We start from the raw sequence: 12,832 nt of genomic DNA on the forward strand, positions 1-12,832 counted from the left end.
CATCTTATCCCAGTAAAAACAGCTATCCTCAACAAGGCAACAAATGCTGGTGATAGTAAGAAGCAGAAAGAGTTTGTATCTGCTACTTGTGGGGATTTTATATTATTACTGTCAACTGTGGAAATGAGTATGAAGATAAACTGAAAATAGAGCTACCATATGATCCAGATGTGCTGCTTGTACATCTCCAAGGGACTGTGCATCAGCATAATACAGACACCTGCCTAGCTGTGTTCATCACAGTAGTCAAGCTGTGGCATCAGTCTCAGTGTCTGTGTTGATGCTAGTTTTTAAACTCTATTTTATTTGGGTTATTTACTGCCTCCACCTCCTTTTACCTCAATCCCTTCTGACACCCAACACTAGGTATGGGAGAAAGCTTAGTGGAGAGAGGGGGTGTAGACCACTTTACTTCTCCTGGCTCTTTATGGTCAATTGAAGCCCTGCTCTCCTTGGAGCACTGTCCTCCAAGCATTCCTTGAAGCCTTCTCCTCCTCCAAGTCAACATCTTTTCTCTCTCTTTCTCTCTGTCCTTTCCAAACCCCCTCACTTTCTCTCTGAGCTCTCATATGTATACCCTTCAGAGTTCTTAGAATTTAACTACAGCTGGCAAAGACCACACCCCATGAGGCAGTTATCAGCTTTGGACAAACTAAATCCCAAACTAAAACACCACATTTGGAATTAAAGGAAAAACATGTTTATATACCATAACTGAGTTTTCAAAGAAACCAAAACCTTCAATACACGTCCCATGTTTTGTTTAAAAAAAAAAAAAGGAGGGGAACATTTTCTCTAACATCAACACTATATACAATAAGAATAACTATTAGAATCATCAGGTAAGAATTCTATTTATAATGTCCAGTCTATTTGTATTTGGCACCCTTGGAAAAAGTACTCCATTACCTATCCTATCCTGGTGAATCCAAAGTTCTAAAACTAAATCACTTTATCTTGTGTCTATCAACCTAAAAACATCTATACAGACCTTAAAACATTGTCTTAGTTCCTGAACAACTAAGCTTAGTTGCAGTAAGACTATGACTAATTAGTCTTCAACCTCTAGACTTTAGAAGGCAACAATACTATCTAAGTAGAGAAAGCAGTTTCAGAACTACAGAAATGACAGAGACAGCCGGACCATTACCAGAGGTTTCTCTGTGTTATTGGGGCATCCAATCTTCAGCTACCACCCCAGAATATCTGACAGACTTTTCTGTGAAGCAGGGATTTTTGAGGCCTGGTCTCTTAGTCTCTGCAAAGATGGACACTCAATTTCCCAGTGTCCTGCTTGTTAACAGTTTGGACAGACAGCCTGCTATTAGCAATTGAAGGACAGTTTTTTTCCCCAGTGCTACCTTGCCACATTTGTTTCTTTGATACCTGTCATCTTTAAAGTAGATTAGAGGTGATGCAAGGAGCAGATGTGTCTCTTTGTTAGAAAAGCCTTTTATTAAAACATTTTAAAATGCCATATTCTGTAGCTCTCTGAAGTATTTGAAGACTACCTATTTGTCTACCATTATATAGTGCATAATTCTTTCTATCTATCTATCTATCTATCTATCTATCTATCTATATCTATCTATCATATGTTGGAATAGAACAATGTTGCTTGTTTCTAGCTATGTATATGTAACATATACAAGAGACTAAATAAATCTTATTTCTGAAACTGAACTAGTATCAAACAAAACTACACTTAAGATTATTTATAGGTGACCAATTGCTAACTAACCTCTCCAATCATCTTGAACAGTTTGCAATAGTTAGCTTTCATTTTCAAATGAGTTGCATGTGTACAATACATTAAGCAAGAGCTGAACAAAGCAATCTTAAATTTCTTTCAATATACAATAATTCATGCCAATGCAAAATATTTGAGACAGATTTGATAATTACCTTTTATCTTATAATTCTATATCCCCACTTTTCCTTTGTCAGTCTCTTTTTCCCCTCCCTTCCCTTAACACTAGATAGAGAAAAAGAAGTATAGAGGGGAGAAAGAACAAGATCCCTGATTTAACCTTTACTTTGTGTCCTCCCTTACCATGATTAATCCATAACCTACCAAATGACCAAAAACAGCCCCCCACCCGACTTCTTGGGAATGGGGGTATTATGTTCTTAAAATTGCTTCTTCTGTCCGGGGTTAAAACATCTTTTCAGCACCCTTAGGAAATTAGGATATTGGCCCAGCTCTGGAGAAGCTAGCTGTGCCCTTTGCTGTCAAGTTTCTGTGCTGTCTGTCCAGTCGTTATGGGATTTATAGTGTGGGCTAGCCCTTTTGAAGTTGACCTGGATGCAGATTCTTGAGGAAACTGTAACTGAAGCAGTCTGTGAGACTGAGTTACCTCAGCTACTTTCTTTGTCTTCGTTGTTATCTGGTCTTTTGCTCTGAAAATACACAAAAATTTAAAGGTAATAATGTATATACATTTTTGCATCATGAGGACCAGATAGCCAATAAGTGTCATTTGTCATATTCATGCCTCAGCTAGTAGGAGGTCTTCCTTCAAATCTAATCTTTATAAATGTTGGTAACCATATTTTTTTCATTCCCTGTAGACACATAAGCATAACCATGTCCTCATTTAAAAACTATTGTAGGTTTCCATTCTGCTGTCAACAGATCTTTATAGTATAGTGGTCGATCTAACTCCACAGTTCTTTCTCTAACCCAGTGTCTCTCAGCTGTTGTTGTTTCTGTTTCACTAACATTAAGAAAATTTAGACTTAACAAAGTATTAATTAGGCTGTCTCTGGGAGGTCTTTACTCTCACTTTTTGTTTAATAAGCATCTTTTAAAAAGTATGATTAGCTCTTTCTATAACTCTTATCCTGTAGGATTGTGTGGTATATCAAAATGTGCCTTATTTTATAATATGCAAAGTATTGCTTCATCTTACTGGGTATATATATGGGACCATTTTCAGTCTTAGTTTGTGCAAATATCCCCATAATTGCCATTGTTTCCAATAAATGTGTAATTCACAGTCAGCCTTTGCTGATCTTAAAGCAGTTGCCCATTGAAACCCTGAACATGTATCTATGGTATGGTGTACACACTTTTGTTTTTCAAATACTGCAAAATGAAACATATCCATCTGCCAGATTTCATTTCTTTTGGTACCCCTAGGGTTACTCCTAGCAGGTAATGGAGTTTGGCTATACAGAGAACACGTGTGACTCTTATTATTATTATTTCTTTGGCTTGTTCCCAAGTGATAGTATTTATTTTCTTTAAATGTTTGCTGTTAACATGATGTTTTCATGAAAAGTTGACACTTCTAACACATTCTGTAAAAGTTATTGATCATTTTTCTCATTTCCTTGTGCCAAAGGCCCTGGCAAACCTGTATGAGACCAAATATGAGTAATATATAATGGATAGTTTCTACTTTGATGGCCGGTTGCAAGTACATAAATACCAAAGTTAATTTTGAGTTATCAAGAATAAATTCATGGAAAAAACTTTCTGCATATTGAGAGTCAGTAATTATATTAAGAGATTTAGGAAAATCTAATAAGACCATAAGTATTGCATACAATTCTGATTTTCAAACTGAAGTATATGGGCTTTGGATTACTTTAGTTATTTTTTCTGATTTATAGCCTGTCATTCCCGTCTTGTTTGCATCAGTATAGAATGTAGGTACCTCAGGAATTGGTGTCCCTTTACAACACATGGAAGAATCCTATTAGTTCTTTTTATAAACTATAATTGTATAATTGTATTTGTTTTTAGGATAGTTGTTATTAACTTATCCCAAGTAGTTACTACAAGCTGTTTGCCAATCTTCATTGATTACCCATGATGATATAGTTTCGGTATTAGTAAGAGCACTACAGTTAAGGCTGGGTCTGTTCCTGATATTGATGTAGTCTTATTCTACCTTTTATAATTATTTCATAAACCTTTTCTGTGTATGCCTTCAATTTTTTATTTTGTTTATGTGCTAAAAAAATTTCATTCCATAATACTATCTTCCCCTTGTATAGTGAGTCCAGTAGGAGAATGAGTTGAAGGCAAAATAACCAAGATATAATCAAGTTTAGGATCAGTTTGATTCATATATGCATCTGGCAGTCTTTGTTCTACCAGGGTTAATGCTTCTTCTGCTTCAGCTGCTAAATATCTTGGACTGTTTAAATATGACTCTCCTTGTGATGTTTGAAACAAATTTCTTAAATCATAATCCAATTGTAGTCCTCAGCAAGTTAATATCTCCCATTAATTTTTGAAAATCATTAAGAGTTTGCAACTGATCTCTATGGATCTATACCTTTAGTGGATGCTTTTTTTGTGTGTGTATGTGTGACTTATTTTACAACCCGTATAACTAATAGAATCTCCTCTCTGTTTTTTTTTTTTTTTTCCCTGAAGCAATCTGTAACCCCCAGCATGGCAGAATTCTTCATGTTTCCTTAAAATTTTTCTTTAAAGTATCTTTGTCAGAATCAGCCAAAAATGTCACCCATGTAATGATAAATAATAGATTAAGAACATTGCCTATGAATTATTTTAGCAGTTGTTGCACAAAATATTGACATAAAGTTGAACTAGTTAACATTCCCTGTAGAAGCACCCTACACAGTATCTCTCCATTGGACTACTTTTTAAAAAAGCAGATTCTGAGAAAGCAAACCTTTCTCTATCCTGCTCATGCAAGGGAATTATGAAAAATCAATCTTTTAAATCAATTACTATTATAGGCCATGGCCTAGGTAACAAAGAAGGTAAAGGGATTCCTGGCTGTAAAGGATCAATTGGTTGAATGACTCTATTCAATGTCTTAAATATGCTATTATTTTCCATTTTCCTGAGTTCCCTTTTACAGCAAATACAGGTGAATTCTATGGGCTGGTAGACTCTTCTATATGTTGAGCCTCCAGCTTCTCTTGTACTAGTCCTCAAGGGCCTGCAATTTTCCCTTAGTTAAGGGCCATTGCTTTAGCCACACAGGTTTGTTTCACAACCATTTTAGAGGTAGGGCTGCTGGTATTTCAGCAGTGGTCCCTCGTATAAATTTGGAGTTGTCTGGGAATACTAAGTCATCATCAGTTTCCCCATAGTTGTATAGCATATGCCTTTGCTGTTAACTGGTGTTGGAACAATGGACATAGCTTATGATTGTTCTTGATTACATATCAATCTCTTACTCAGGAGCATCCCCCATTTCACTCCTATTTGTATCACTGGCTGTCTCTGAGATTGCAGAAATAGTAATTTGAGTACCCCATTGTTGTAAAAGATCCCTCCCCTATAAATTTATGGGTATGTCAGCCACATAAGGCCTCAGCTTCTCTGTTTGACCTTCTGATCCCACACATTTAATCCATTAGACTCTTTGTCTTGTTTGTGATAATTTGCCAATTCCTATAAACTGTGTATAAACCTTCTAAGTGGCCATTCTGTATTACAAGACTTTTGGGAGAGTATACTAACATCAGCTCCTATATCTACAGACCCCTTCTTGCACAGCCAACTTTGCACTCATTTCCAAAATGAGAGAATCAGGTGACACTTCCAATTTTTGTATTTCATCCACTTTTTTCTCAAACCCCATCATATCCATATGTAAGTTTTCTATGCTTTATTATTATTCATTCATTCTTCCAATCTTTTTAAAAATAGAATACAGGAAGAAAACAAAGCAAAACCAAAAACTTCCATGTGAGAGCAACCCAGACAAAACCAACTGGCAGCCACTGCCATTTTTGTTGACTTCATAAAACAGTATTTTCATTCTTTGTAACTTGCCATGCCTGTACAGCATTACAAACCATGTTTCCCATTATGTCTGTTCAATTTAAATTGGGTTTTTACCAACCACATTGGTCACCACCTGTTGATAGTAGTTTTTAAACTCTATTTTATTTGGAGTATTTTCTGCCTCCACCTCCCTACCTCCCATCTCCATCTAATCCTTTCTGACACCCCAATACTAGGTATGAGAGAAAGGTTAATTGAGAGAGGGAATATAGACCTCTTAACATCTCCTAGCTGTTGTGGTCAATTAATGTCTCGCTGTCTCTGTCTTCTCTCTCTCTCTCTCTCTCTCTCTCTCTCTCTCTCTCTCTCTCTCTCTCTCATATTTTTTCTCATGTATGAAAGTGAAAGAAAATAAAACAACTGAATATAGAGCAGGAAACTATTAGAGACGTGGAAGAAGGTGTGAGGAGAGGGACGGGCTGGGGGAGAAGATGGAGTGAGGAATATAAATGTCTACAGTGGTATACATGGATGAATCTGCCAAAGTAAAATCCACTGTTCTGTGTAAGTGTAATTAATATATACAAATGAAAAGTTTCTGATCTAAAACTCTCAATTTTTGTGCTGTGTTTCAAAGCTTGACTTCTCGTAGATCTGTGAACTTCTGCATCATACTTGGTTTTCAACATCATTTTCTCAGAGGCCATCAGGTTCACATAAAGTAGTTTATCACTTAAAGAGATACTTTTTTTGCCAACTCAACAGTATAGTCTCCCCCCCCCACCTCTCTCTCTTTCTCAAGACCAGGAGGCCAGAAGAGGCCTTTGTAACTTCCCAGAGCTGGAGGTACAGGCAGTTGTGAGCTGCCTGATGATGTTGGTTTTGAGAATTGAACTTGAGTTCTCTTCAAGAACAACAGGTGCTTTTAACCAACTTTCCATCTCTCCAGCCCCTTCACTATTCTTTAATAACATAAGACTTTTTTAGAGGCTGTCTGTATAATTATGTGGTTCTGTGTCTCCTGCTGCCACTGCCAGAAGGGCTGATAGATGCCTCTGGCACCGTGTACTGTTCTGTCCATGTGAAGATCCAAGCTGTAAGCTTCCAGGTAGAAATGAATGAAGCACAGAGTCCCAGCTTCTGAGTCCTTCAGTAAATCAATTTCCATCATGTATTGTCATTATCAATCAACTTAGAACACCTATCTAGACCTAAAAACATCTTAGCCCCTGAGCAATTAAGCCTCCCTGTAAAATTAAGCTACCTGGCCTTCAACTCCTTCAGAGGCTTGAGAAGAAATAAACTTGGTTAGTATGCTGGGAGTGCAGGTTGGTAGCTTTCTAAATGAGAAGATGACAGAGACAATTTTTTACCTGAATAGTCACCCAAAACACTCTATAACGTTGGAACATCTTCTTCAGCCTTCTGGCCCAATATATCTGACAGACATATTTGTGATGCAGGGGCTATTAAGGACTTGCTTACCCTGTCTTGGCAGAGTTTGCCCGTTGACTCTGACTGCATCCAAGCTTGCCTTTTTTTTTTTTAGGCAGGATTCTTTGTGTGATAGAAATGAGGATCTTTTGCCCAGTGGCTGGTTTGCCACATTTGAAGTCATCTCCATAAGGAAGTTCTTTGATGTTCATCATCTTCTTTGAGATAGGCTCAGTGCTGCCAGGAGTTAACCTGTTTCATTGTCAATGAATCTTTAAAGTAATAAAAACATTTTTAAATGCCATATTCTGCATGTCTCTGGGGTTTTTGAAGACCTTATCTTTCTTTAGAGTCATCTGGTTGTCTCTGATGTTAGCAGGCATAGGGATTCCTCCAATGAGGTACCCTACAGTCCTTTTCGAGATGGCAGCACTCTGTCTGTCTATCTGCTGTGTGGTCCCTCATGGCTCAGGAATGCTGCCTGAAGCTGATGTTGCATGTGCCTTTTTTTTTAAGTGCTTTTCACTCTGGGCTTTATATTCTAGGTATGAATCACTGGAGTGAAATCTTTCTGACTGCTTGTTTAGGATGGACAGAGGCCTGACTAGGACCTGAGCTGCTTTAAGTATTTTTTCCTATCATTATGTTGCATCTCAGGAACAATCTAGGTATGCTTGAAAAATACATATGAAGAAAGGAAAGACTATTAAGTTTGATAAGGCCATCAACATACATATACATTATATATATATTGCAATTGGTTGAGTCATTTCATTATTTGCTGTATATTAGAGAAAAATTAATGTTTATAGACTTTTTATTCATAACATCACAGAGTTGTAAACAATAAATTTTCCATCCACAAAAGAATGCAGAAGATTAGGGTAATGGATGTGTCAGCTTCCTTACTGTGGCAAAATGAAAGATAACCTAAGAACAGAAATGTTTAATTTGGCTCAGTTTCCAAGAATTCAGTCCAAGATCATTGGATGCTATTGCCTTTGAGCCTGGGAAGCATCAGCATATCATGAGCAGAGTACGTAATGAAGGAGACATCTTAGTACAGGAATCTGAGAGAGGTGAAGTCAGTTCTCAATATTCCTTAAAGCTGAGGGAGGGGTGTTTCCAGTGGCTTTACTCCTTTCCACTGGTCTCCACCTCCCAAGATTTGGTAACAATCCTTTATTCAACACATAGGCCTTTGGGGGAAATTTAAGGTCTAAATGTTTTGTTTCTTTAACTCTTGTTACTTCCATGATTACTGGGATTTGAAATAATTTTATTTATTATAATTTATTCAGATTACATCCCGATTGTTATCCACTTGGCCTTATCTTCTCATTCCCACCCTCTCTCAGGCTTCTGCCCTATTCCCCTCCCCTAGACCTCTGACAGGGCACCCCTTCTCCCCCATTGCCTGACCTCAGCCTATCAGGTCTCATCAGGATAGCCTCTATCCCTTTTTTTCTGAGTGTCCACTAGGCTGCCCCACCAAGGGCCAGAGATCAAATCACAGGCACCAGAGTTTATGTCAGAGGCAGTCCCTGCTCTCCTCCCACATGGGAAGGTGGAGAATGAGCTGCCCATTGATTACATCTGAACAGGGAGAATAGAGTCTCTGCTTGTAATGTCCTTGATTGGTTTATCAGTTTGTGTAGCGCCCTCCTCCCCAATGTCCAGATACGCTAGGATTGATGGTCTCCTTGTGGAGCTCCTGACCCCTCTGGTTCCTTCCATACCCTGCACAACTTTTAGCACTTAGCCCAGAATCTGGCTTCAAGTCCCAGTACCTGTCCTAATCCTCCACTGGGTGAAGTCTCTCAGAGGACATCTATTTTGGGGTGATATCCACTTACAAGTGAGTATATACCACGTGTATCTTTCTGGATCTGAGTTACCTCACTCAGGATGATCTTCTCTAGTTCCACCCATTTGACTGTGCATTTCAAGATTTCTTTGTTTTTGATAGCTGAATAGTATTCCATTGTGTAAATCTACTGCAGTTTCTTTATCCATCCTTTGGTTGAGGGACATCTAAGTTGTTTCCAGATTCTGGCTATTATAAATGAAGCTGCTATGAACATAGTTGAATAAATGTCCTTGTTGTATGGTAGAGCATATTTTGAGTATATGCCCAGGAGTGGTATAGCTGGGTCTTGAGGAAGCACTATTATCAATTTTCTGAGAAAGTTCCAGACTGGTTTCTAAAGTCTTGGTACAAGTTTGCACTCCCACTAGCAATGGAGGAGTGTTCCCCTGTCTCAATAAATGAATACATCCACTGGTCCCCACCTCCTAAGATTTGGTAACAACCATTCATTCAAAACATATGCCTTTGGGGGAATTTAAAGTCTAAATGTCAATATAATAATGCTTTTCTAAAAGCATCTTAGATGAAATTCAAAAACTTAGATTGAGCAAAGTAAACCAGAAATATCCAGGCTTACTCTGTGGCCCACCATGTGTGTGTGTATGTGTGTGTGTGTGTGTGTGTGTGTGTGTGTGTGTGTGTGTGTCTGTGTGTGTGTAATATGTAACCATGAGGTCACAAGAAGGCATAAGATCTCCTAGAGTTGGAGTTACAGGTGATTGTGAGTCACCCATGGGTGTTGGGAACCAAACTCCTGACCTCTGGAAGAGTATCAAGTACCCTTAACCACAGGGCCATCTCTCCAGCCTTTAGCCTTAGTATTTTATAATTTGGTCAGGTGGTAATTGTATGAATTGGAATATTTGTCACATCCCACAGACAAATATTTATATTAATTTTGCATTAGTAAAATGAAATAAAATAAGCTAAAATTTAAATGCCTGCATGTACCATTCTAGATGAAGGTCAAAAACTTACTTTGGGCAAAATAAGCTAGAGATAACCAGACTTACATACATCACAGTTGCACCAAGTTTGCATTTATCTATTGAACAATCACTAGAGCTTGTGAAATGAGGCTTGACTCTTCATTTTTGAATATATTATCTATTTTTAAAAGTTGCTGCTGTAATGTGAGCCTGACATTTATTAAAAGAATCTTGAATAACTTCATGACTACATATCACTGTGGCAGTGTTAAGTATCTTAGATAAATTCAGAAGTGATTTTTTTTTAAACGGACAATAGCAATTAATTGTAATACTTCTTTTTTCTCTTTCTTTTTTAGTCTTTTTTTTTTTTTTAGACAAGTTTTCTCTGTGTAACAGTCCTGGCTGTCCTGGACACACTTCGTAGTCCAGGCTGAGCTCAAACTCAGAGAGATCTGCCTGTCTCTGCCTTCTGTATTGGAATACTTCTTTCAAACAAATGTATCCTTGATTCTACCAATGCTGTTTTTATAGGGTAAACTGTTGCTTCCTGATTTTTATCCAGCAGGTTTTTAATTTTTAAATTTTAATTTATTCACTTTATATCCTGATTGTAACCCCTTCCCTTGTCTCCTCCCAACCCCAACCCCCCCCAAGTCTTCAAAAAGAGGGAGCCCTCCTGACCACCGCCTGATCCCAGCCTATTAAGTTTAATCAGGATTGCCTGTATCTTTGTCTTCTGTACCCTGGCAAGTCTGCCTCACCAGGGGGAAGTGATCAATAAGCAGGCAATAGAGTCTATGTCAGAGGCAGCCTCTACTCCCCATATTTTGGAACTCATAGGAGACTGTGCTGCCTATCGACTACATCTGAGCAGGGGGTCTAGGTCCTCTCCATGCATGGTTCTTGGTTGGTGCATCAGTCTCTGCAAGCCCTCCTGGGCCCAGGTTTGTTAGCTCTGTTGTTCTCCTTGTGGAACTCCTGTCTCCTTCAGGTCCTTCTATTCCCAAACTCTTCCGTAAGACTCCCTGTGCTCTGCCTCAAAGTTTGGCTGTGGGTCTCAGCATCTGCTTTGATTCCCCTGCTGGGTGAAGTCTTTTAGAGGAGTTCTACGGGAAGCCCTCTTCCTTTTCTCTCTCTTCAGGCACTTCCGGTGTCTGTTCTATTTACCCTTCAGAATGAGAATTAAACATTCCCCTTAGGGTCCTCCTTGTTACTCAGCATCTTTGGGTCTGTGGATTGTAGTGTGGTTATTCTGTATTATACAGCTAATATCCACTTATAAGTGAGTGAGTACATACCATGTATGTCTTTCTGAGTCTGGGTTACCTCACTCAGGATGATCTCTTCTAGTTCCATCCCTTTGCCTGCAAATGTCAAGATTTCCTTGTTTTTAATAGATAAGTAGTATTCCACTGTGGAAAGGTACTGCGCAAGTTCTTTATCCATTTTTTGGTTGAGGGACATCTAGGTTGTTTCCACTCCCGTGTCATCATGGCAGGGCCGACTCACCCATGCCTGTGTACTCAGGGCAAGGCCAGATCTCAGTCTCCCGTGTCATCAGGGTGGGGCCGGCTCATCAGCTCCCATGTCCTCAGGTCAGGGCTGGCTCTCCTGTTCCATGTCCTCAGGGCAGGGCCAGCTCTCCAGCTCCTGTGTACTCAAAGCAGGGTCAGCTCTCAGGCTCCCATGTACGCAGTGCTGGCTTACCTGCTCCCACAGGGCCATCTCTCCAGCTTCTGTGTCCTCCAGGCAGGGCCAGCTCTCAGTCTTCCATGTATCCAGGGCTGGCTTACCTGTTCCTGTGTCCTCAGGGCCAGCTCTCCTGTTCTTGTGTCCTCAGGATCACCTCTCTTTGCATCTATGTCCTCAGGGCCAGCTCTCCTGCTCCCTATAATTCACCAAATTGTTGATGGCCATCAAGGCCTAGATGGCCTTCTACTCCTGTGGGTACTGGATCTTGTGGGCCATCAAGTGGGTGGCAAGTGGAGGCCTCTCAAAGTGTTCGTTGAGTAGCTCGCAGAAACCATAGATGTTGCCCCAGCTCAGCTTCTTGTCCTGGGGAACTCGTAGGTCTGTTGATTTGCACCTCCTAAGAGTCTCTGGTTACATCCTGTGTTCCATCCGCCATGGGCTCCTGCCTCGGTGCTGCCCCTAGTATCTATCCACTTCTGCACAATCCAACTCTCAGCACTGAGCATGGCTCCAGCCCATGAGAGGAGGTCTGTGAGGCCTGTGGTGTGTGTGGTACAGTCCTCGCTCAGGCTCTACTCAAACAGCACGCAGTCTTCGAAAGCCATCTCCTTGGCCCACACTGCCCTGGGCCACAACCTGAACAGCAGAGACTGCTGCAGCTGCTGCAGCCTGGGTTCCCTGGGAGCTCACCTGAGCGTGGTTCCATGGTCCTTTGGTGGGAGGGCATAGATAATGCACATGACAGAATTTCCTTCTTTCTGGGAAACACCAGTATTGTGTTTTGGAGCTCTCAGTATGGTCCTTTGGTGGCTGTGCAGTCACTGCTGTTCTGCAGATCAGACACAGTATGCGATAGACGCCATCTTGGATGATCTTGGCTTGGGTATTTCTAATACATTGCATTAAGTGCTTCCTCCCAATCAGGCCGCTCTCGGGGGTGAACATTTCTGTGTAGCTCTGGAACACAATCATCATTGTCTGAATGCATTGAGGTCCTCATTTTTGAACCCTGCAGATGCGTGCCCACCTGTCACTTAAGTTTTTTCTCAGCCACTCTGATGGGTGTAAGGTGGAATCTCAGAGCTGTTCTGATTTGCATTTTTCTGATTACTAGGATATTGAGCATTTCTTTAAGTGCTTTTCAGCCATTTCTATGTTGAGAATTCACTGTTTAGTTCTGTAGCC

Source organism: Acomys russatus, chromosome 15, assembly GCF_903995435.1.
Source record: "Acomys russatus chromosome 15, mAcoRus1.1, whole genome shotgun sequence".
In the NCBI taxonomy this organism is placed as follows: Eukaryota; Metazoa; Chordata; class Mammalia; order Rodentia; family Muridae; genus Acomys; species Acomys russatus.